At 44.5% G+C, this 24522-nt stretch overlaps 1 long non-coding RNA gene across 12 annotated transcripts; it reads left to right on the top strand.

The window, feature by feature from the left end:
* Positions 1-1932: 1932 nt before the first annotated feature.
* LOC102453673 (uncharacterized) lies at positions 1933-22654 on the top strand. Of its 12 annotated transcripts, none has more exons than XR_012902442.1 (6): positions 1933-2074; positions 8243-8398; positions 8558-8608; positions 16883-16967; positions 20271-20398; positions 22446-22654. It is a non-coding gene; the product is annotated as an uncharacterized LOC102453673 (long non-coding RNA). The 12 variants fall into 12 exon arrangements; XR_012902440.1 differs by having other exon boundaries at positions 16880-16967; XR_012902443.1 differs by having other exon boundaries at positions 8243-8421.
* The last annotated feature ends 1868 nt before the right edge of the window (positions 22655-24522 follow it).

Genomic DNA, 24522 nt, shown 5'->3' with positions numbered 1-24522 from the left:
GACTGAGCTCTAATGGGACACAAGCAGAATATTTCACCCACGCCTGTATCTGTGACGCCTGCATCCCACACTCTCTCTCCAAGCCAGTTGTATCCATCAATGCAACAGAAAGGTGCTAATTAAGGACAAATCCTTGTGTTCCAAGGAATAAGCAGAGGGGAGCCAGCTGCGGCATCGCTACCCACAGAGAAAATGTAATAAAAATATATTAAAATTACAAGCTTGCAATTTTGAGCTACTCCTTGCATGCAAGGAGGTTCTACAGCAGGGGTGGGTTATAAAACAGCAGTAGTTCACCAGGGTTAGCCCTTGGTGGGTCGCTGCTGCTATATTTACCTGCACCTCTGCAGGTGTGGGCCATTGCAGCTCGCATTGGTCAGGAATGGCGATCCTTGGCCAACAGGAGCCTGTACCTGTGGAGGCGCAGGTAAATACAGGAGTGTGGGGGCCCGCCAGGGGTTAAACCTGGCAGATTGGATCTGGCCTGTGAGCTAGTATTTGCCAACCCCTGCTCTTCAGAGAAGCAAATGCTCTAGGCTTAGCAATTAGTCAGCTACCTGCCAGCCTGCAATCAGTTGGCGTGAGTGGTACATCTCTCATTTAGGGTGTGTCTAGCCAGCACCCTAAACTCGAAATAAGATATGCAACTTGTACTATGCAAATTGCGTATCTCATTTCAATTGTATTTCAAAATACCTAATGTTGAAATGTGGTGTGGCCACATTCCTGCAAGCGTATTGCTGTTTTTATCTAACTTCTCTGTGTTTACTGGAAGAACATAACAGGGAAAGAAGAATGAAGTAGCCAACCAGATGGATGTCCCCACTTCTTGTGTCCCCATTGGGAAAGGAAGCATCCTGGGACCCCTGTCCTCCACCTGTGTAGAAAGTGATAGGTGAGAAAACAAGCAACCTTCACTTACTGAGAAATAATTGAAATAAAGGGTAATGATTGGAGGATGGGTGAGTGACAGGTCCCATCCAATTGTCTTGTGGCTATCCCCGTCTATAGGTGCATGACAAATCAATTCTCATTCTTGGTCTGGTTCCCTCAACTTTTTAAATTTGGTGCTGCATTATTGGTGGAAGTGAGGACAGGGTGAGGGGAGGTAGATGAAGGAAATGACTGGGAAGGAGAATTGAAAAGGAGTTACGGAGCATGGTGGTGGTTGGTAGTGTGTTGGCTCTGGGCCCTGTTTAGAATGAGTCATCCAGGGAACCATAATGTGTCAAAAACCTCTATAGAACCTTCTGAAATTTCCCTCAATTTTCCTAGCTGCAGGATAAGCCCACTCACTACTTCTTCTCTCTGGGAGGAGAGAACAAGAGAAATCCTGAGCAGTGCTTAGCACATGTAAGTGTCTTTGGCTTCCACTTATTTGGTGCATCAACATTTAATGCCTCTACTTTAGATGGTCATCATTAAGGTAATGTTTGCTATGGGTGGAAGAAAGGGAACATTTATAGTTTTCATACACATTTCAATGCACATTCCTGGAAGAGAGAATTTTCAGTTTTATTCATTTTATTTCTCATTTCAAAAGAGATTTAATCTCATTGTAATTGGTTCTGATACATGAAATTAAGGAAATTTCCTGAATACAGAGGAAATATTGATAAATATTATACAAAATAAAAACATTGATAAAAATTGTACACAAACACACACACACACACACACACTGTGTTGTCAATATTTCCCAATTAAGGCTCTGTTCTGAAATTCACCTCTGCAATACAGCCCTCATTCAAAATCAATGAGAGGATTTCCAGTACCTTCAAAGGGCTTCCAGCCACACAATAAATATGTATTAGGTGTAATGAAATTCTCCAGGGAATTTAATGGTACTGCAGAAAGAATCATTATAATTAAAGATTGCAGCACACACCTATTAAATTTCACCTGTATCAAAACAACACTTCAACCTATCAGCATATTGCAATCCCCAACACCTTATAAAGAGAGATTTCTGTCTCCTGTGCCTCCAAGTGGCTCTTCTCTCCAGTGGCTCCGAGTTTGAAGATTCTTTACCCTCTTTTTGCTGTCCGCTCCTTGCTGCTGCAAAGTCACTCAGGTAAGAGCTTAGTGAAATGACAAGAGACTATGGAAGAATGTTTATAGACCTGAACTAAGGCTGCCAAAAACTTGGTATCATATTTTTTTCCAACTTTTTTCTTTTTCTGAAGCTACTTTGTGCTTTGGTGGTTTGCAGCAGATATTTGAAATGTGGCTGGGGAATAGCACCGTGGTCAGGAATGTGTTCTGGATGTGCCTATGAAAATCTTTTCACCTTTGGCTGAAACTAGATTCTGTAGAAACATCCCCAACATTCTACTTAGTGTGATTTCCCTGGTTATTGGTCCCAGGCTATTCAACGTTTTCGTTAAAATCATTCCCGATAAAGTTTGCAGAAACCCCCAAAAATCAGATGACTGGCAAATAATTAAGAGAACAGGACACAAAGAGAGAGCGATCTGGTTAGCCTGGCGCAAGCCAAACAAAATTCATTTTAATATGGCTGCATGCAGAAGTAAATATCTAGGAACAAAGACTACAGGTCACATTTACAGGATAGGGAGGTGCTATCCTGGGAAGCAGGATTGTGATTTTGGGGTGTGATGGATTATTAGCTGAACAAGAGCTCTGAGTGCAATGCTGTGGCCAGAAGAGCTAATGCAATCCTGGGGTGCATAAAGAAGGAAATCTCGAGTAGGCGTGGAGAGGTTATTTTACCATGAAGAAACTATGACCAGTAGTAAGTTTTCACAAGCAGGTCTGCGCAGAGACTCTCAGGCAGGCATTTATACCAGCAAGAACTTAATCAAATCCTTGCATGTCTCAAAACTGACGTCATCCAAACTAATGGGTTTTTAACAGGGTTCAAAAAAGAGCTAGATAGATTCATGGAGGTTAGGTCTATCGATGGCTATTAGCCAGGATGGGTAGGAATGGTGTCCCCTAGCCTCTGTTTGTCTGGAAACGGATGACAGGAGAGGGATCAGGTGATGATTATCTGTTGTATTCACTCCCTCTAAGGCATCTGGCACTGGCCACAGTTGGCAGAGAGGATACTGGGCTAGATGGACCATTGGTCTGACCCAATATTGCCGTTCTTATGTTCTTATGTTAATGCTGGGCTAGTTCGATCCTGTTCAGTCACTTGCCATTTCTCATAATTTTCCTAGCACATTGCTCTTAGGAGCTAGGGACAATCAAAGCCAAAGGAGCAGCCCCTAATGGAAGTCTATGGTACAGGTGTATGGCAGCTTTTCATCCCTTAAGTGTGTGGGGTGGTGCAGGACACCTGTGCGGAGTTATAGTTCTCAAATACATTCAGCAACCCAGTGCCCCATTTTATTAACTTGCTCTGCTCTCTGTTTAGAAGCCATTGCTCAAGGTACCTAGAACTACAGCCATTTCTGGACCATGAAAGCTGTGATAAAACTGTGCCCTGAGTGACGATAATGGTGCTGTGCCGATGGGGCCAGCTCGCAGCAAATGGGAAATACAGTCAAGGGCTAAAATAACAACTCTTTTTTTGGTCAGCTCTGCTGAGCTATCATTAAAGCCCATTCTTTGTGCAGGACTGGCCCAGATGAAGTGGACCGTAGAGCAATGTCGAAGAATAGGGGGTAGTTGCCACAGGCCCTGTAACAGCAATACTGTACACTTTGTTTGCTAAAACCCCCTATTCAATCCTAAAATCTAAGACAGGCCTGTTAACTAAACAACACAGCACAGGCAGTTATATAACCGTGGTCACCCTGGCAACCACATTCCAAGGGGCCTCACCAAATAAGGCCGTACGGTACCAAAACAACCTTGTTAATGTGAATAAGTGTAATTGGTGTTTACTGTCTCCCTTTCCCTCCTAAATAATGGCCCTGGAACCCAAAGACAACGCCAACACAAGATGGTACCATCCAGCTGCAAACCTATCATAATTTTAATAAACAAAAGTTGCCATTAAATTGTCTGTTTTGTTTATGTTGGCTTATTTAGTTTGTTAAAAATAACTACCTGTATTATTAATAAAATGTGTAATTGGCAATGAGCAGAGATGCTATGTAATCTTTTCTAGGTTATTGGCTTACGTGCTCATTTTGTCTTGCTGTTAAAACTTATTCCCAACACTTTGGAAATTGTCTCAAAATGGGCTACTGCTGTGTTTATTGCTCTTGGACAGGGGCGGTCCATGCATATAGGCCGACTCAGCCTTTGCCTAGGATGCCGCCTTCAATGAGACGCCCAATGATGACGTCACGCCATCGAGGGCCGTGCAGGCAGGGGCGCCGATCGCGCGTTTCACCTGGGGCGCCAGCTGCCGGCAGCATGCCTTAGGCCGCCCCTGCTCTTGGAGCACGCATGGCACAGCTTACAGGCAGCTGGCCAAGGACATTCCTCAGGTGCCCAGAATCTGAGATGTGTTGGAGCTGGAGTGTCCTCTGTGTTTATTAGAACAAGGCAGCTGGCTGCTCTTACTCCTGCTTTACCCAGACTGCCTATGGCCTGCTCCATACCACGGAGTAGCCTCGAATCTCTCCATAGGTTTCAGTGCTATAGAGATTGCACCTGTGATACTTTAAAACTACCAGCACCATCTTCGGGTCCACCTACATGCCTGTGCTTGCAGGATGGGAAGCACAGGGCTAATTATGTCCACTCTGTGGTGCTCATGTACTAATGTAACATGTCCTTCTTTAGGCGTGTTGCTTTTATACTCCTACCCACTGGTGGAGCAGCATGTGTAAACAAGGTGGGGCCTGAAACAGTATAAATGGTTTGTGTTCCCTATTCTAAAATGGAAAAGCAAGAAAGAACCAAAGCAAAGTCCCCAGATGAGAGCACAGGATATAAGTCTGCTGATCTATATCAATTTACTGCAGTTCTGAGACCAAAATGGCTGCTCTCTGCACACAAGCACCATTTTTAGAACTTTACAGCTGTAGTACACATAGAAGGGATGCCTGGGAATTTTAATCTTAGGCCTTGTCTAGACTTACACAGAGATCAATGCTGTGGAGATTGATTTTCCAGGGCTCGATTTAGCAGGTCTAGTAAGGACCTGCTAAATAGAATGCTGATGGCACCCCATCGACCCCGATACTTCACGGACTCATGAGGAGTAAGGGAAGTTGATGGGAGAGTTTCTTCCTTCGACCTCCCATGGTAGGAATACCAAAGAAATTTGATATAAGGTAATCGACTCAAGATAGGCTATTCTTGTAGCTGGAGTTGTGTATCTTAAATCGAATTTCTTGTGTAGTATAGGCCTGGCCTTAGTTACACCTGTGGTGTGTGTGTGTGTGTCTATGTGTATATTATTCAAATGTCATGGATGGTTGGCCTAAGCAGCTAGGCAATATTAATGGTCTTGTGGGTTTGTTTCCATTACGAAGAGAAATGGATTGTACAAGTCAGATATCCTTTGGTATAATCTTTGGTATCCAAAGCCTACAAAAGTCAGGGGGACTCTCTACTGACTTCAGTCAGCTGTAGATGCCTACCTGCATTGAAATCCTGGCTCCAATGACATCAGTGGAAAAAAATCCCATTTCACCTGTAGGTGGTTATTTCATAGTAATGATGACACAGAAAAATATGGAACCGATTAGTAATGGAGCTGAGCCGATCATTATTTTCCTTGCGAAACTGCTGATTCATCCACAAGAACATTTTCTGGAGGAACAAATTGCATTAAAAAATAGAAACAATTCTGATGAGGTTGAAAATGTTTTCTTATGATGGATTTGTAGTCTCATAGGAACCCAGGTGCAGGACAGAGTCTCCTTGTGTGTAGTGCTGTACAAACAGAGAAAAAGATGGTCGTTGCCCCATTGGGCTTGCAAAATAATACAAGGCAAGAGACAGCAGATGGATACAGACTGATGTGGGTATACAAGAAACAATGTTTTGGCTAGAAAGAGCGGCAGTGGGATCAGAACAGTAATGGCCTAACTACTGTCAAGTCTGCTGCAGGGTCTCGTAAAACAGGAGTTTTATGGAGCCATTTTGGACGAGGATAAGGAGGTACTTTTGTGGATAATCATGGGGCTGTCTTCCCAAGCCTGAGGAGCAGCATGTGCTTGTCATATGCAATAATATCAGAAAAAACAGTGGAGTCCTGTGGCAACTAAAAGCCTAAAAGATTTATAAGGGCATAAGCGTTTGTGGGTAAAAACCACTTTGTCAGAGGCATGGAGTGAAATCACAGAGGTAAGGAGATAGATATGCACTAGCATATCAAAAGAAATCCACACAGATATAGACATCATCTTCCTCTCCAAGTGCAAACAGATGGCCATCATGCCCAATGGACTGAAGATGAAAAATCCATTACAGTCAACATACTACACAAACTATGAGGGTATGTCTACACTACCCCGCTAGTTCGAACTAGCGGGGTAATGTATGCATACCGCACTTGCTAATGAAGCCCGGGATTTGAATTTCCCGGGCTTCATTAGCATAAGCGGGGAGCCGCCATTTTTAAATCCCCGCTGCTTCGAACCCCGTGTAGCGCGGCTACACGGGGCTCGAACTAGGTAGTTCGGACTAGGGTCCTATTCCGAACTACCGTTACTCCTCGTGAAACTGTCGACAAAACTTCCATCGACAAAGAGCATCCAGACACATTGAGTTCTGTCGACAAAGCAAGCTGCTTTGTCGACAGAACTCCGTAGTCTGGACACAATGTTACAGGCAATAACACCTTCTGTCGACAGAGTTCTGTCGACAGAAGGTGTTATGCCTCGTAAAATGAGGTATACCAGCGTCGACAAAACTGCTGAGTTCTGTCGACGTTATGTCGACAGAACTCAGCGGTAGTGTAGACGCTGGTATAGTTTTGTCGACAAAAGTCCACTTTTGTCGACAAAGCTAGGTAGTCTAGACACACCCTATATAAATCTGTTAGTCTTTAAAGTGCCACAGGACACCTTGTTGTTTTTGCAGATACAGGCTACCATGGCTACCCCTCTGAGACTTGAATGATGTCAGAAACATCCATGCATGGATCAAATCATTGCCATAACTTAGTCCTAAGCCTTTAGAACATGTCAAAGAGCAGGTTTCTGTGTGTTCATCCAGGATTTAAAGAGTATGTCTACACAGCAGGGCTAGATTCAAAATAAGTTATGGAAGCCTGTTATTTCAACTTTTGGTGCTGTTTACACAGCAGTTATTTTGAAATAGAGCACTTTTCCCCTGTCTTCCCTTACTCCCCATACAATGAGGTTTACAGGTGTCGGAGTAAGAAGCCTGTTATTTCGACTGTATTTTGAAATAATGGGCTTGCTGCGTAGATGCACACGCACACACCCCTCAGGCTGCATATTTTAAATATAAATCTTTTCTTAAACAATCATTAACATATATACAACAACCCATTTGTTTTACGTTAAAGAAGATCTATTGAATGGCTGTGTCTACACTGGCCCCTTCTTCGGAATAGGCATGCTAATTTGGGGAAAAGAGCGTCCAGACTGGCGCGATCCTCTGGAATAAAGCCCTATTCCGAAGGATCTCTTATTCCTACTTGCAATTCCGGAGGATCTTTATTCTGGAGGATCGCGCCAGTCTGGACGCTCTTTTCCGGCTTTTCCCCAAGCCGGAAAAAAAGTGGCGGACATGTTTACTTAAATCCCGCGGGGGATATTTAAATCTCCTGCAGGTTTCCCTATTCCAAAGTTCCAAATTAGCATGCCTATTCCGAAGAAGGGGCCAGTCTAGACGTAGCCAATGTGTATATTGAGAGGCCAGTACCAAGTGAAAATGTGCAAAGAAAAACCAGCTAAAATGTTATAAACCCTAAACAACCACTTGGCTCATTCACCTGTTTGTTGTCAGTAGCAGGGAACCAGTTTACGACATGAAGCAATCCTGCTAGCATACAAATGCAGCATAGACAATAATCATGTGTGAGTAAAGGAGATTATACAGCTGTTGTTTTTATTATTCCATTAATTATTAGGAACACTCTTGGCGATAAGCCAAGTAAATGAGTCAAATGACTTTATGTTGCTGCAGAATCAGCTGAGTTCATTTTTTTTAATTGTATCCTTTGGTATATATGGTTGTGACTATTTTCTTCCACTATTTGATCTGAGGAAGTGGGTCTGGCCCACGAAAGCTCATCATCTAATAAACCATCTTGTTAGTCTTTAAAGTGCTACATTGTCCTGCATTTTGCTTCAGCTACCCCAGACTAACACGGCTACATTTCTATCACTGTGAATCACAGACAGCATCACCATGGAATATGAAAAGAGTTTACATAATGTCTACTGATTTAAAAATGGATGTTTCTGGAGACAGCCCAAAGTTAAGACAGAGAAACTGCTGCTAGAGGACTATATGGCACTGTGCCAATTTGCCAAAGACCAACCACAGGAAGAAGGTGAGAAGACCCCTATGAAAGAAGTTAGTAAGAATGATTTTAAAACTCTGTCTTATTTTTATTATTATTTACAACGATGATACTTAAATAATTTTAAGCTGCTAGGAGAGAAAATGTTCTTGTTAAAGATTCAACAACCCTTCGTCCCTCCCATAACAGTCTTACAGAAAAAGAAAGAAGACCAGACTTGGATTTCCTGATACTTCTAAGGTAAATACGAGGGCTGTCAAGCGATAAAAAAATTAATCATGATTAATCACATGTGCTGCCCCTTTGAAACGCTGCAAGGGTGTTTCAAAGGGGCAGTGCTGCAGAAGCCTGGGATCAGCTGGAGTCCTCAGATGACTCCAGGCTCAGTGAAGCTGCCCCTTTGAAATGCAGCAGCAGCACGAGGCTATTGGGAGGCAGAGTTCCATTGGGAGGGGCTTATGGACGTGAGGTTTGATGAGACCCAAGGAGAATGTGTCACCACTCCCCCTCATCGCCCCGAGGAGATTTGGGTGCAGGGTGGCAGTGCTTAAGAGAATGTTCTTCCTACTTCATCCAGAATGTTGCCTCTTCCCTTTCTGCTGCCAATTAACCCTCCTTCCCACGTCCAGCTGGGTTAATTGGCAGCAGAAAGGGAAGAGGCAACTTTTTGAGAGTCAGGTCTAGAAAGATACAGTACGAGAAAGGGTTAGGGTCAAGCAAACGCCTTAAGCAAACTTCTTACCCTCCTCCTGCCACTCGGATATTGTGTTGAATGTCTGAGGTAAATGTGCATGGGCAATAAAGAAGTTCCATTTACCCCACCCGCTCCTGGGTGACCTGTTTCTTCTCTTAACAACTACATTTCAGCAAAATGATTAATACATTTATAGCTGAGTATATTACTATATACATTGGGGGCAAACGGGAAGTAAGTTGGGAAGAAAGTAGAAAGGGAAAAAAGGACAAAGGAAAGTGGATTTATGCTTGTTGGAAGCTAATCCCAATAATCAGCATATTGTCTGCATCTCTGAACTTCGGGTATTGTCGTTCCCTGTTCATACGAGAAGGACCAGAGAACTGGGAAGGTGAAGGGATAAGCTCTCTAGCAGCCATCTTTACATCTAGAAGAACTGCATACATTATGTAACCTTAATCACTGAACTCTGGCACGTCGAATGGAGGAAAATAAAGCAATTATTTGCTGTGGCTCTACCAGCCACCTTCTTGCAAGAGTATTGCTGTTTTTATCTAGCTTCTGTCTGGGTATGGCCTGACTTTAACAGAAAAAGGAGTGAAGTAGCCAGTCACCCACTTCATGTGCTCCCACTGGGCAGGGAAGCATTTAGGGCCTGTTGTCCTGTCCCTGTGAGAAAAGGTGGCAGGTGAGGAAACCATTAATATCCATCTACTGAGAGATCATTGAAATAGAGGGTAATTATTGAGGGATGACAGAGACAGGCCCCTTCCAATTGCCCTGTAGAGGTCTCCTGTGTGGCTGCAGGGCTAATAGGTTCTCATTCTTGGTACCCTCCCCTCACCTTGTGTGTTTGGTGCACCAAAATGGATGCAAGTGAGGGTGGGGTTTTACCCACATAGTATAGAACATCTTGCTTCAAGGTATGATAGGGTCAGTTTAGGCCCCTCCTCCTTTTCCCTTCTGAAGGCTTAGGGAGTAAGACACAGGGCTCAGGGAGAAACGTGGTCAATTAGGGTATGTCTAGACTACAGGGTTTTGTCGACAAAAGTAGCTTTTGTCGACAAAACTATACCTGCATCTACGCTACTGCCTAGTTCTGTCGACATTATGTTGATAGAACTGGGCAGTTTTGTCAATGGCAGTAAACCTCATTTTACGAGGAATAACGCCTTCTATGGACAGAGTTCTGTCGACAGAAGGTGTTATTGCATTTACACTGTCCTTTGTGTCTACACTCTTATGTCGACAAAGCAGTTTGCTTTATTGACACAACTGGGTGTAGTCTAGATGCTCTTTGTCGACAGAAGCTTTGTTGACGTATCTGTCGACAAAGCCTCTGTTGACAAAAGCCTGTAGTCTAGATGTACCCTTAAGTACCAGCCCTTTCCCACAGGACTCTGGGCTATATATGTCTGCCCAACCTTTTCCCGGTGAGAGAGCCTTGCCTGGCTGTTCCTTGAATTTGGCTTTGCACTCTGTGGCATTTTCCAAAGCCCACTAAAGGGGGACTTTCTTCAATCATCAGTAGATGCTTACCTGATAAAATATGGTATAAGCAAGATGAAATCCTGATTCCATCGATGTCCAAGAGGAAAAAAAATTCCCCTTTTGCCCTTACACTGTTATTTCCTGCCATCTGCTGTCCCAGCCCTGCACAGAGAATGGGTACAGCTGTCCTTGATCAAACGGCCCAGCCAGTTTTCAGCACAAGCACCTGGCCAGGTTTGTTGCTGATGAAGCGCTTTGGTAGCTCCCCAGATCAGTGTATGTAGGTACCCTAGCATATGTCTGATCATGAAAAGGGACACAGCTTGGTCAGTGGTGGGACATTCCACTGCCCCCCAGGCTGGCAAAAACACTCCCTCTCGGACTCCATTCTACACACCAATAGAAACAAATTGCGTATGACCCAGTTAGTTCGATCGAAACATCCCTATTCATTACATTGTCATCCTGACCTTCTCTTTCAGATGAGTCAAGGAATTCTCACTAGTTTTGTGGGGTATTTGCAGCAGACTCGATATGGGAAGTTTGGGTACCACCTTTCTGGAATGTGTCTGCGTGTGTGTCCTGTGCCTAGCACTTCTTAGGAATGTGTATGGTTTTGTGATACCCACCCTGGTCTTGCCAGGTGCTGTCAGATTACAAAGCAGGTATGTTTCACAGCAGGGCCTGCCTGCCTTCTCTCAGCCTGACTTCTGCTCACTTTGCTTTATACCAGCAAAACTTAAGTCCCAGCTTGACAAAGCCCTGGTTGGGATGATTGAATTGGGGTTGGTCCTGCTTAGGGCAGAGGGCTGGACTTGATGACCTTCTGAGGTCTCTTCCAGCCGTAGGATTCTAGGATTCTATGACTCTGTGACCACTTCTTTAGTTCAGGCCTCAGACCGGACTTCAGACACAAGATAAAATGGAATTATTTAGTCAAGAAGCTAGTTCAACATTTTTGGAGGGGACATTTCCTCCTTTGGAAACTGCTGTTTCACCAACCAGGGAGAGTGTGTCTGTTTTAATGAGCTCTCTTTTTTTTAAAATGAAGCCACTCGGTTGAGGTTAAAACCTTCTTCTTTCTAATATGTTCAGTATTTATTCATATTCCCATAGGAACCCAGATCACGAACCAGAACCCCCATTGTTTTTGCCACTGTTCAAACCCAGAGAAAAAGATGGTTCTTGCCTCATAAAGGCAGGATCGAAAATAACTTAAATTTCTTGCAGGTACTGTTTTATTAGGATCAGGGTAGGAGGTTTGGGGGAGGGGGGAGTGTTATGTCAGTACCAGTAAGAATTTAAGTGTGCGGTAGGGTGCTAGGGGCTCAGAGCAGGAGGTTGGGGGACTCAGGGGATGGAGATGTGAGGGGGTGCAGGATTTTCCATGCTGCTCCTCAGGTTTGGGAAGAGGTCCCCATAAACATCCACAAAGCACCTCATGATCGTCCTCCAAAATGTCTCCATGAAACTCTCCTTGCTTTGAGAGCCTGCAACAAACTTGATAATGGCTAGGCTGCTGTGCTGATCCCACTGCCGATCATGCGGGCTGAGACAGTTGGGTTGGGGGTGTGAGGAGGGGCTTAGGTCAGAGCGCTGGGGTGTGTGGGGCGGGGAGTGCACTGGGGCATGGGTGCCCTTTAGGGAAGGCAGAGACGGCTGAAAAATACCACCACCACCCCACACACACCCGATTCCTACCAACTCTGCTTGTTGCTTGCTCATTCACTTCTGTCATTCAGGGAGTGAGAGGAAATGTGTGTCACTCATTCCACTGCCCCTCCCCACACCAGCCAAGAGGGAGAGGAATGTAGGGACACTGTGCACTTCCCTCTGGCTCAGTGACAGAAGAGGAGCAGCAAGCAGTGTCAGCTGGAATGGGGAGAGGCTTCACGGCCCTTCCCTCCCTTATGGTGCCTGGCAGGGAAGCGTCCTAGAACAGTGTGGGGAGCATCCCTAGACATCCCTTTTCACAGGCCTGCTGCTTCGTGGGCATTCCACAGGAGAGCCCCAGGAGTCCGGCTGGGGCTGTACCGTGCCGCCTCCTGCAGCGGAGCACCCCAGCCAGCTCTTACCGGAGCAGTGCTCCGGGTGCACCGTTTTACTTCCACCTCTGTGTACAGGTTGCAAAATGATTGAAGGCAAGAGACAGCAGGTGGATACAGACTGACGTGGGAGTACAAGGAAACAAGGGGAAAGTCTCGGCCCGCATGGTTGTCAGTGGGATCAGCACAGCAGCCGAGCCATTATCAAGTTTGCGGCAGGCTCTCACTGCACAGGAGTTTTACGGAGCCATTTTGGAGGAGGATCACGAGTTGCTTTGTGGATGTGTACGGGGAACTTTTCCCAAGCCTGAGGAGTAGCATGGAAAATCACAAAAGGGCTTGTTATAAGCAATAATGTCATCGCCATCCACGCGTAGGTAGAATACGTTGTCATGACTTAGTCCTAGGCCTTCAGAAAACAAGGTAAATATCAGATGAGACTTTGGTGTTTGACCCAGGGTTTCAGTGCTAAATAACAGCGATACTAAGCTGAGTACGCAAACTGCAGATTCTTATAAAATTGTAAAGGAATTCTTGGTTTTTTATTCTATAATACAAGCGATCGCACACAAACATACACACACAAAGCTTTGTATTTTCAATACAAATGTTATCTTAACTAATTATTAAGAAAGATATAACAAACCTTTTGGTTTATTTGAAAGAAAGTGATCTGGTCTGGGGTTACATTGAGAGGCCAATGCCAGCTGAAAATCTGTGAAGTGAACCTAATTCATATGTTATGAGACCTAAACAGCCACGCAGCCTGATAGCCAGTAGCAAAGAGACAGTTTAACATGTCAAGAAATCCTATTAGCATACGAATGAAGTATAGAAAATAGTCATGTGTGAGTAAAGAGGATTATACACCTGTTATTTTTATTATTCCATTATTTGTTAGCGACCCTATTGGCGATGAACCAAGTAAATGAGTCAAATGACTTTAGGCTGCTCCATGATGAGCTATGAGTGACAGAAAGAATCATCCTGGAATGTAAAAAGACTTTGCATCACATCTACTGATTAAACTGATATTTCTGTTGACAGGTCTAAGCGCAGACAACTAAACTGCTGCCGAAAGGATATTGAGTTCTGCCAAGTTGGCCAAAGCCCAACCACAAGAATATGAGAAAATCCCAGCGGAAGTAGTTAATAGGGAAGATTTTAAAATGCTTTGTGTAGTAGTAGTAACAACCATGCTATTCAATTGATTTGTAAGCAGTTAGGAGAGAAAATTTCCTTGTTAAAGATTCAAATACCCTGTTACCCCATTCCATTCAGGGTTGAGGAACCTGGAACTTGTGGTCTTCCTGTGCTGGGTAGGCTTGTGCTGTGCTGACCGGCCCTCAGGTGCTCCAGGGCTGGGAAGGCTGAGGTCATGCTGCCTGGCTTCCCTGTGCTCCAGGGCCAGAGAGGCTGGGGCAGGGAGTTGGGACTTCACTGACCAGAGCTTGGGGGCATGGGACAGGCTGGGGCAACACTGCCTGGCACTCTGGGGCTGGGAGAGGGGACTGAGGCTTGTGCTGCCTGGAGCTTGGGGATAGGGGGTTGGGCTGGGGCTTCACTGTCTGGTGTTTTGGGGCAGGTCAATATATTCAAAATATTGAACTAAGAGTAACATTCATATGAATCTGTTAAAATGCCAGTTAGGACCTAATCAGAATTCTTTGGAAACATTGCTAAAAACACAAAAATTGTTGCAAATATGATTATTGCCATAGATTATCACAAACAAAAAGTATTATCATTTGAGACAGTTATAAAATTATTTTAGACGAAAGTTATCAAATCCAGTGTGCGCTCAGAAGTTGGATTCTACAGTCTAAAAGATAATGAATTAGATTTTCCAAGGCTCAAGATTGACATGGGTGAAAATGATGATGTGAAGGAACTTTTCCTTATTTACAATTACTGAAGTTGTCTTTATAGTTTGGCATCTTAGCTGAGCATATGCCATACATTAATGAGAATTTGGTTTCTCATTCAAATCCAAATCCAAACTATGAGCCATTTTCAGAGCAGAAAACTGAAATGCAAACTTAGTCTCATGAATCATAGCCAGATCTTCTTGTTAGGTAGTATCTAACTCTTGTTGCTTGAGTAGCTGATTACACTGATTAAAAAGTATCCACACTAAGTGAGTCATGGAGAAACTTCGCCTTACCTCATTGTTCCTCTTAATGTAACTTTCAAGATCTGGTTCTCAATTATAAGACAATCCAGGATCAAGATTTTTGGGAAGCACAAATTCAGTAGAACATAGATGGCTCTCCTGTCTCTGCCTGGACTAATTATAATAAATTGAAGAATCTAACACCATTAATATAAAGAATTGTTCCTCCATCTCCTGAAACAAATATGGGGCAGTCTATAATCTGGATGAGTACAGATCTGAGCCAAAAATGCAAAAAAGCAATATCTAAATACAAGGCAGGAGTAGAATTTGGAAGAATTAAAAGTTTTCTAAAATAATATTTCAAGTCATTTATTAAGGCCAATATTTGGCTCCAAACCAAACTTCGACCTCACATGGAGTATGACTCTGGAAGGACTCTGTTCCAAGCATATGAACAGAACCCTTTCTCCAGAACTAAGGGCATTTGTTTTTTTATTATATAGGACCAGCAGTGTAAATGCTGAAATTTTATCCCTAAGTTAGTCCAGGCAGAGACTTATTCTTTGGGTAGCCATCCAACTTCTACCGATTGTGTTTATCATTCTTTCAAAAAATCATGCCTTGGGTCTTATTATAATTGAGAATCAGGTGTTGAAAATTACAGGAAGAGGATAATTCAGATAGCAGGCAGAGGCTTCTTGGAGTTTGGGTTAAAAAAAATATGTGTAATCAGTATATAATAGGACTGGAACAGCTCTCCCTTCACTGTACATTGGAGAAAATTATCTCTTCTCTAGCAACTGGGAAAACGTTAGCACATTCTCCATTGGCTTTACTCTAACCATACATTCTTGACCACACAGTACTGGAAACTTTAATCACTTTATTTCCCATTTTAAAAGAAAATGTTAACTTCTTTGTAATGGGTTTTAATGCATGAAGTAAGAAAATTTCCATAAATACATAGAATGACTGGAAGGGACCTTGAGAGGTCATCGAGTCCAGTCTCCTACTCTCATGGCAGGACCAAATACTGTCTAGACCATCCCTGATAGACATTTATCTAACCTACTCGTAAATATCTCCACAGATGGCAATTCCACAACCTCCCTAGGCAATTTATTCCAGTGTTTGACTACCCTGACAGTTAGGAACTTTTTCCTAATGTCCAACCTAAACCTCCCTTGCTGCAGTTTAAGCCCATTGCTTCTTGTTCTATCCTCAGAGGCCAAGATGAACAAGTTTTCTCCCTCCTCCTTATGACACCCTTTTAGATACCTGAAAACGGCTATCATGTCCCCCCTCAATCTTCTCTTTTCTAAACTAAACAAACCCAATTCCTTCAGCCTTCCCTCATAGGTCATGTTCTCTAGACCTTTAATCATTCTTGTGGCTCTTCTCTGGACCCTCTCCAATTTTTCCACGTCTTTCTTGAAATGTGGTGCCCAGAACTGGACACAATACTCCAATTGAGGCCTAACCAGCGCCGAGTAGAGCGGAAGAATGACTTCTCGTGTCTTGCTCACAGCACATCTGTTAATGAATCCCAGAATCATGTTTGCTTTCTTTGCAACAGCATCACACTGCTGACTCATATTCAGCTTGTGGTCCACTATGACCCCTACATCCCTTTCTGCCATTCTCCTTCCCAGACAGTCGCTTCCCTATTTTACATGCTTATTTAACATGTAAAATATTAATAAATATTGTACAAAACAAATATACAAACACAGAGACGTGTTTGCCAATGCTTCCTTTCTGCACTAAGGCCTTCTTTTCATCGACTCGTAGAATCATGGGGTTGTAGGAGACCTCAAGAGGTCATCAAGTTCCACCCTCTGCTAAAAGCAGGGCCAATCCCAACTAAAACATCCCCATATTTTTATTATCTTGAAATGGTTTCCAACCAGCAATGAATGTCTTCTAGGTGTAAAGTATTCAAACTGTAACTTTCTCAAAGCAGGCATTTGGTCAGTTTTATTCCCCTGAAATACTCCAGGGACTTTTGTGATGCTGTAAAAATAATTATTATAATTAACAGGTTGCAGCACACACCTTTTGTTTTGATGCCAGTGACGTTTAAGATTTCAACAGATCAGTATATTGCAATCCCTAGAAATCTATAAAGAGAGATTTCTGTCTGACTTAGTGTCTCTTCTCTCCAGCAGCCCTGAGTTCCCAGCCAAACATCAGCTATGAAGATTCTTTACCTTCTTTTTGCTGTCCTTTTCTTGGTCCTGCAAAGTACCCAAGGTAAGATAATAGTGACACGAAAGCCGGATATCGAAGGGTATTTGTGAACCAGTACTAAAGGGGCCTAACACTTTTTATCATGTTGCCAACTGTTTTTCTGAATCTTTCTAGTGCTTATATGGTTAACAACAGATACTTCAGATTTGGCTGGGGTGTCAGGAAGGTGCCTTTGATGTGCTTTTGAAAATCCAGTCCGATTTTGGTATGCTATGGTATCCTGTAAAAATATCCCCAACATTCTATTTGGCAGCTTCAGGGAGTAGCTGAGTTAGTCTGTACAGGATAAACTTAAAAAACAACAAATGGTCTGGTAGCACTTTATAGGTAAAAGAAGCTGATAAGGATCATAAGTAGGGTACTAACTGCTATCCTATTATCCTTATCTGCTTCTTTAATATTCAATCTTTAGGTGCTTATAGATTACCAGCTCTGTCTACTTGTTTTTCCCTTTGATATTTTCATACCTTCTGCTCCTTGTTTCCCTTCCCCTTTTTTTATTTCCTTTCCCCCTTTCCCTTCTCCCCTATTTAGTTTGGGTTTGCACATCCTAAACTCAAAACTCCAGTCATCTGAAGAAGTGGGCTGTGCCCATGAAAGCTCATGATACCGTCTACATGTTTTGTTACTCTATAAAGTGTTACCAGACCGTTTGTTTTTTTAAAAAGTTTATTCTATTTAGCGGTATCCCAGTAGGATTAACTCTGTATCTGACACATTTTTATCGACAACCGGGAAGAAAACAAAATCGCCGCAAATAAATTTTAGACGACACAAAAACGGACCGAGCGATAAATCATGAAGAAAGCAAGCCATGAAGTCAGAGAGGTCGGGCTCGTGGAGTAAGCTGGGCACAGACAAACCATATGCATTTTAATATCACCAAATGCAAAAAGGTATCACTAAAAACAAGAGACTTTAGACCATGCTTACAGGATGGTGGATTCTATCCTCGACTGCAACAGCTCTGAACAAGATCGGGCTGGATAATTAGCTGAATATGGAATTCCAGGACAATGCTTTGACCAAAAGAGCTAATGCAATCAATCCTTGGGCTCATACACAGGGGAATGTCAAGTAGTAGCAGTTTATTTTAGCTCTTTGTTTGGCACAGGTGTGAGTGTTGATGGGATCCTGTAGAGGCAAGATGGGTGAGTTAATAACTCTTGCTGAGCCAACTTGTGTTGTCAAATAGACAAGCTTCCAAGGCACACAGAGCTCTTCAGTTCTCTCTAATATCCCAGGGCTTCCAGCTTGCCTAATATCCTGGGAGTGGCATAGCTACAACTCTTCCACAATGGAATCCTAGGGCCAGGTCTGGAATTCTCAAGTCGGGAAGGATACACACTGTTTAAAGGGTACATTGGTCCCAATGCCTTGCAATCAAATTTTGCCAAGCTGCCCCTCTATTACTTTGGGGACTCTCTCAAATACAAGGCCTGTGGCAAACTGGCCTTTTAGCCCCCAGCCCTGCTGGATGGCCCGGATGTCAAGCAGAGCTGAGCAAGAGACACATACAAGATATATCCTTTTCCTCTGGTCTGACTTGATGAAAATGCACAAGGGGATTGTGAACTAAGTGGCAAACCAGGAGAGCACGAATTACAGGATACATTTCAACGCATTCACACCTCCTTTGTTAAGCAATGTCTCTGCCCCAATTAGAGGTTACGCAAATCTGGGAATAGCATCCCACGTCATTCATGTTGTAGATCATTGTGTCACTGTCTTAACCTCATTGACCTTCCAGGCATAATCTGCCGTATCCAGGTGCCTGGTTTTAGTACAGGAAGTGCATTTGTGTAGGATTGTAACAATTTCTGTGAAATGAAAATGCATCTGAATTATTATTTTCATCATCATAGAATATTAGAACTGCAAGGGGCCCTGGGAGATCAAGGCCATACTTCCTTCACCAAAGAATTTGCAATCTGACACTAAGACAAGAGAAATCACATATAGACAGGTAGGCGTCCGTGGCCTATCTAGACGCGCTTTTCCGCAAAAAAGCCCCGATCACCATTTTCGCAATCAGGGCTTTTTTGCGGAAAACAAATCTCAGCTGTCTACACTGGCCCTTTTGTACAAAAGTTTTGCGCAAAAGGAACTTTTGCCGGAATGGGAGCAGCATAGTATTTCCGCGAAAAGCACTGATTTCTTACAGTAGGAAGTCGGTGCTTTTGCGGAAATTCAAGCGACCAGTGTAGACAGCTAGCAAGTTTTTCCATAAAAGCGGCTGATTTTCTGGAAATACTGGCCAGTCTAGACACAGCCGTACAGCACAAGGAAGCAATGAAACTATACTGTTTAGGGCCCAGACTTATGTGGATACTTTAAGGAAAGCAGAGCCGAAATCCAGTTTAAAACAGTCTCATCAAAGGACAACACATGGTGAAGCGATGGAGCCCCAGGCAACAGTCTCACAGAGACCAGCTGCTCTGGCGTGTCTAAACCCAGCACCTGTTCTGGAAGAAGATGTTCCTGTGTGCAGCGTCCTCACCAGAACGTCTGTGTAGAGTCCCACAGATGGTTGGGCATTTGGAGAGGAAGGGACTGGTCCAAACCCTTCGGTTACTAAGTGTTGCAACCCATTGCTGAGCGGTTTCGCCCTGGCTCAGCCAATCAGCATTTATGATACTGCCTGGTATATCACTGTTCGGACTCAGAAAGCCACAGGGAAGTCAGTGATGCAGGCAGCTACTTGCTTTCCAAACCCGCAGTGGGGAACTAAGGCCCGCAAGCCGGATACAGCCCCCTACTTGCCTGGATTTAGCCCCCCGAGGCTCAGGGCTCCTCAGCTCACTCTGACACTTCAGCTTCTGCTCCCCTCCCTTTCCCCTCCCTTCCCCACTGTCCCTCTGCAGGACTGGAGCACACAAAATCAACAAGGCTCTGGTGTGCGAGGGGAATTGGGGGAGTGTCATTCTCCTTCTCAGCTGGAGGCCATTGAATTTTGGGCGTTTGGGGAGGGTTTTGCTTCTTGCTTGTGTGCGGCCCCTGACTGATTTTTCTGTAGGTCGGTTGCCCCCTAGCCAAAAAATGCTCCTCACCCCTGTCTTAAAGGCACGGGGCTGCTCAGGAGAGCCATGCTCAGAGATACAGGTTTGCAGCGTACAGCCAGAGCATCTGACTAATTATCTCACTCTCTTTTCCTCGACTGGTGCAGAATTACAGCCCTGTCAGTATCAGTGAAAGGGTGCACGGGAAGATAACCGGGCTGGGAAATTCAGTGAACAGGAAGTTATGCGTCAATCTTTTTTTACTCTGCTGTGTGAATGAAAATCAATCATTTTTTTCTTTATGCAGGATTTTCCTTGACTTTTGGCAACAGCTTCCGATGCCTACAAAGTAGGGGTAAATGTTACTCTTGGCGATGTCCCCCAAATAATTACATAATTGGACGCTGCTGTTTTTGGCGGCCTTGCTGTAGGAGGGTAAGTTCGAGATGGCGCCAGGGGAACGATTCTGCGTGAATCAAAGTAGTAAGCAGCTTGAGAGCAGGAGAGGTGAAGCTGGGAGCTTCATGATAGCAGCTGTAGCGCTGCTCTCGTGGTTGGATCAAGGCACATGTACAGAGATTTCTATTGTAAGGAGGCAGAGCTGCTGGCATGGAAACACGAGCCGCATGTGGTCAGGCGTTAGGCTCACGTGAACTGGGGAGGCAGAATCGGAATTTCCAGGCATTCTTTAAGAATAACGGAATAAGCGTGTCACTGTTTGTTGTTTCGTTTGAGCTATAGGGATGTAAGTGACTAGTCAACTTCTCGACTATCTGATAAGCAAATGCTTATTGGATAGTTGACTAGTGACTCGACTAGTCGCTTCCCCCTGTCCTTTCTGCCTCTATCAGAGAAAGGCAGCACAGGGGGGAGATCAGGATCCAGTGCTGGGGCGTGGAAGCCAGCTTAAAAGCCGGTTCTCCCCACCACTATCTCCGTGGGGAGCAGGTGCAGGCGCACAGAAGGGAACTGGCAGCGCTTCTGCCTTGGAAATGTAGCAAGGGCTCTTGCTACCTTTCAAAAGCAGAAGCACTGCAGGGAGCCTAGGGTGGGCTGGGGGCTCAGACATTCCCCTACTGGCCCCGCGCTCCCTGCTTTTGAAATGTACAAGAGCCAGAAGGGGGGCACTTGTACATTTCAAAAGCAAAGCACTACCAGGAGCACAGGGCCAGCCGGAGACTGCTTGCCTCTCCCACTGGCCGAGCTCCGGCAGGGCTCTTACTACATTTCAAAAGTGGAGGTGCCCTTATTGACTAATCGAATAGTCGATGCAAATTACTTCGACTGTTCGATTAGTTGATTCATCTAAAGGTAGCATCCTTTCACAGGAAGACTGGGTCATGAATAAGAGTCAAACTGTTCTATGCTTTCTAATTTGATGTCACAGAGGCAGGGTACATTTTTAAAGTCCGCAAGTATGACAACATTTCAGGCTTGTTGGGTTTTTTTTAATTGTGATGAACATTTCAATGAAAAAATTTCATCCTTTTTCCAGCGGTTCTAATCTTTGATTTGCTGGGGTTGGTTGGTGGTTGGGTTTTAAATCCCTGCTCATTTATTTTTATGTTTAGCTTTGTATGTTAATAACATTTTTGGTTTATATTAATTCATATTTGTATAATTTATAATAACTTTTATATTAAAAAGGGATTCTGTCTTGTTTAGAGAGAGTTAGGAGCTAAGGGAGGGCAGATCCATACTCTGACATCAAGCACTTATTTGGTAAGCCAGGTGGGCAGCCACGTCACACATTTAAATATCTGAAACAAAATACAGGACTATGTAGCACTTTAAAGACTAACAAGATGGTTTATTAGATGATGAGCTTTCGTGGGCCAGACCCACTTCCTCAGATCAAATAGTGGAAGAAAATAGAGGAAGTGGGTCTGGCCCACGAAAGCTCATCATCTAATAAACCATCTTGTTAGTCTTGAAAGTGCTACATAGTCCTGTATTTTGTTTCAGCTACACCAGACTAACACGGCTACATTTCTATCACTATTTAAATATTTCTATCTTCATTAAAACTTGGTAGCAGAATGCTGACTTAGGCTACCAGAGGTAACCTGGAAACACTCTGCCGTGTCCAAGGAACATGTCCGCTTTCTCAGAACAGTTTCTGAAAAAGCAGACGCATTCTTTCGGCATCCCTGTATTCCTCTCGGTGAGAAGAAGAAGGGATATACCGAAAGAGGAGTTTTTTCCAAAATTTGGCCCAAATTTCGGAAAAGCGTCTCCCCAAAAGAAAAGTGGAAAAAGATACTTAAATTGCGATTTGCAATTTGCATATCTTTTCGCGATATCATTGCAGTAGCCATAGGGCAAATGAACCTGCTGCTCTGCAGCTAACTAGGAATACCTGCACTCACCATTCAGTGCTGGGGGAATTCCTACTCTGCCTTAGATTGGAAATGTATTCTCATATTTTCTCTGTTGCAACGGATACAAATACAGAACCTGAGCGTGTCTTTCCCTTTTGCAGTATTAGAAGGAGGAGATGGCATCTCTGGTCACTGCAGGATCTGTGAGACACTGGGAGGTGACATCTTCCTTCTAAAATCATCGGAACTGTTCGTTGGGCTCCCGAGAATCTCCTGGGCTGCAGAAATTGCACAAAGAACCCCAGTATCATCCATGATGATTTGTTATTTTGCTTTCAATAAAAGTGGTTGTGGCGGTGTGTTGCTACAATGTGTGTGCAAATGGTTTGACGGGCAATCTGGGACCCTTTTGACATTTGTTTTCCATTCAAATCCATTTTGTTTTTCCTTCTTCCCATAACAACAAGGTTCCCATTGTAAGTTAAATCCAACTCTGGGTGTTCCAAGATGGGGGGAGAGGAGACACCTACATATTCTCTGTTGCAGTGAGCTCAGAGGGCTGAAATCTTACCTGTTCCTTACATCTATCACAAACCCATTTGGTTTGTGTTGTCAGAGGAGCTGAGTCCACAGTGTGTTGTATGGTGTGTAACACCCATCTGGATGCTTCATGGCACATCAGCCCTCCAACTGCTTCTGTGTCCCTCAAGCTACCATACCATCTCATAGGGTATGTCTACACTATCCCGCTAGTTTGAACTAGCGGGGTAATGTATGCATACCGAACTTGCTAATGAAGCCCGGGATTTGAATTTCCCGGGCTTCATTAGCATAAAGCCGGCGCTGCCATTTTTAAAAGCCGGCTAGTGCGAACCCCGTGCTGCGCGGCTACATGCGGTACGGGCTAGATAGTTCGAACTACGTAGCCATTCCTCGTGGAACGAGGAGTACAGATAGTTCGGAATGGCTACGTAGTTCGAACTATCTAGCCCGTGCCGCGTGTAGCCGCGCAGCACGGGGTTCGCACTAGCCGGCTTTTAAAAATGGCGGCGCCGGCTTTATGCTAATGAAGCCCGGGAAATTCAAATCCCGGGCTTCATTAGCAAGTTCAGTATGCATACATTACCCCGCTAGTTCGAACTAGCGGGGTAGTGTAGACATACCCATAGAGAGTTGGAAGTGACCTTGAGAAATCATTGAGTCCCGTCCCCTGCCCTCACAGCAGGACCAAGCACCATCCCTGACAGATTTGTCCCAGCTCCCTAAACGGCCCCCTCAAGGATTGAATTCATAACTGTGGGTTTAGCAAGCCAATGCTCAAACCACTTAGCTACTCCTCCCCCGGCTACTGTCACACCTGGTCCACTTCTCTTCAGCCACAACTGCCAGAGGTCTGAGGCCTGTTCCATTTACATCTTTTATAGCTGTGAAAACTGGCCTACAGTAGATCAGACTCGGGCCCATGATGTTCCACAAAATGGTTACAACAGGTTTACAGAAGGAAAACATCTGTTATCTCCATCAGTCTCAGCTTCCCTGCGCTTTATCCAACCCTGACCCTATGGTGCTTAAAAGCTAACCAGGAAGCCACCACAGGGAGCAGCCTAAGCAATGATACAGAATGCGCCACATCTTACCTTGCTGTGGACACTCGGACTCCAGCGTCTCACCCTGCAACTTGCCCGGTGTCTTTAACCTGGCGCCTGACACTAACTCCCTGCGATCGTGACCCAACTCAACTCCAGCTGCACTAGTTGCCTGCTATCTTTAACCTGCTCCCTAGCTCTGAATTCCTGGTGTCCTGTCCTGGCTTGATTCAACCCATCTCCTGACTCCAGACTGTAACTGACAGGGCACTATACAGGTTGTGAGCCAGCCCTGAAATGGAGGAATAAACCAGGTGCCACTGGAGATGAATATAGAGCTCTTTTGTCCTACTACAGGCTGAACCTCTCTCATCCGGGACTCTCTGGTCCGGCAACATCCATTGCCGGGCAGGACCACAGATGTTGCGAGACCAGAGAGCTCTAGTCACAGAGGTTGAGAGCAACTGGGAGCAGAGCCAGTCTGGCCACAGGCAGCTTGCAAGGGCAGCGACCTGGAGGTTGAGAGCTTCCGGGTGTTCTGGGCTGGAGTCAGGGAACCCAGGGAACAGTCGCTGCTGCTGCCACCATGTGTGCAGGGCTGGGGAACTCCCGGGAGCAGCTGCCAACCTATGCACGGGGCAGGGGTCAGAAA

Source organism: Pelodiscus sinensis, chromosome 3 (assembly GCF_049634645.1).
Source record: "Pelodiscus sinensis isolate JC-2024 chromosome 3, ASM4963464v1, whole genome shotgun sequence".
Classification (NCBI taxonomy): Eukaryota; Metazoa; Chordata; order Testudines; family Trionychidae; genus Pelodiscus; species Pelodiscus sinensis.
The sequence above is the reverse complement of the archived record's forward strand: the minus strand, read 5'-3'. Positions and strand labels throughout refer to the sequence as shown.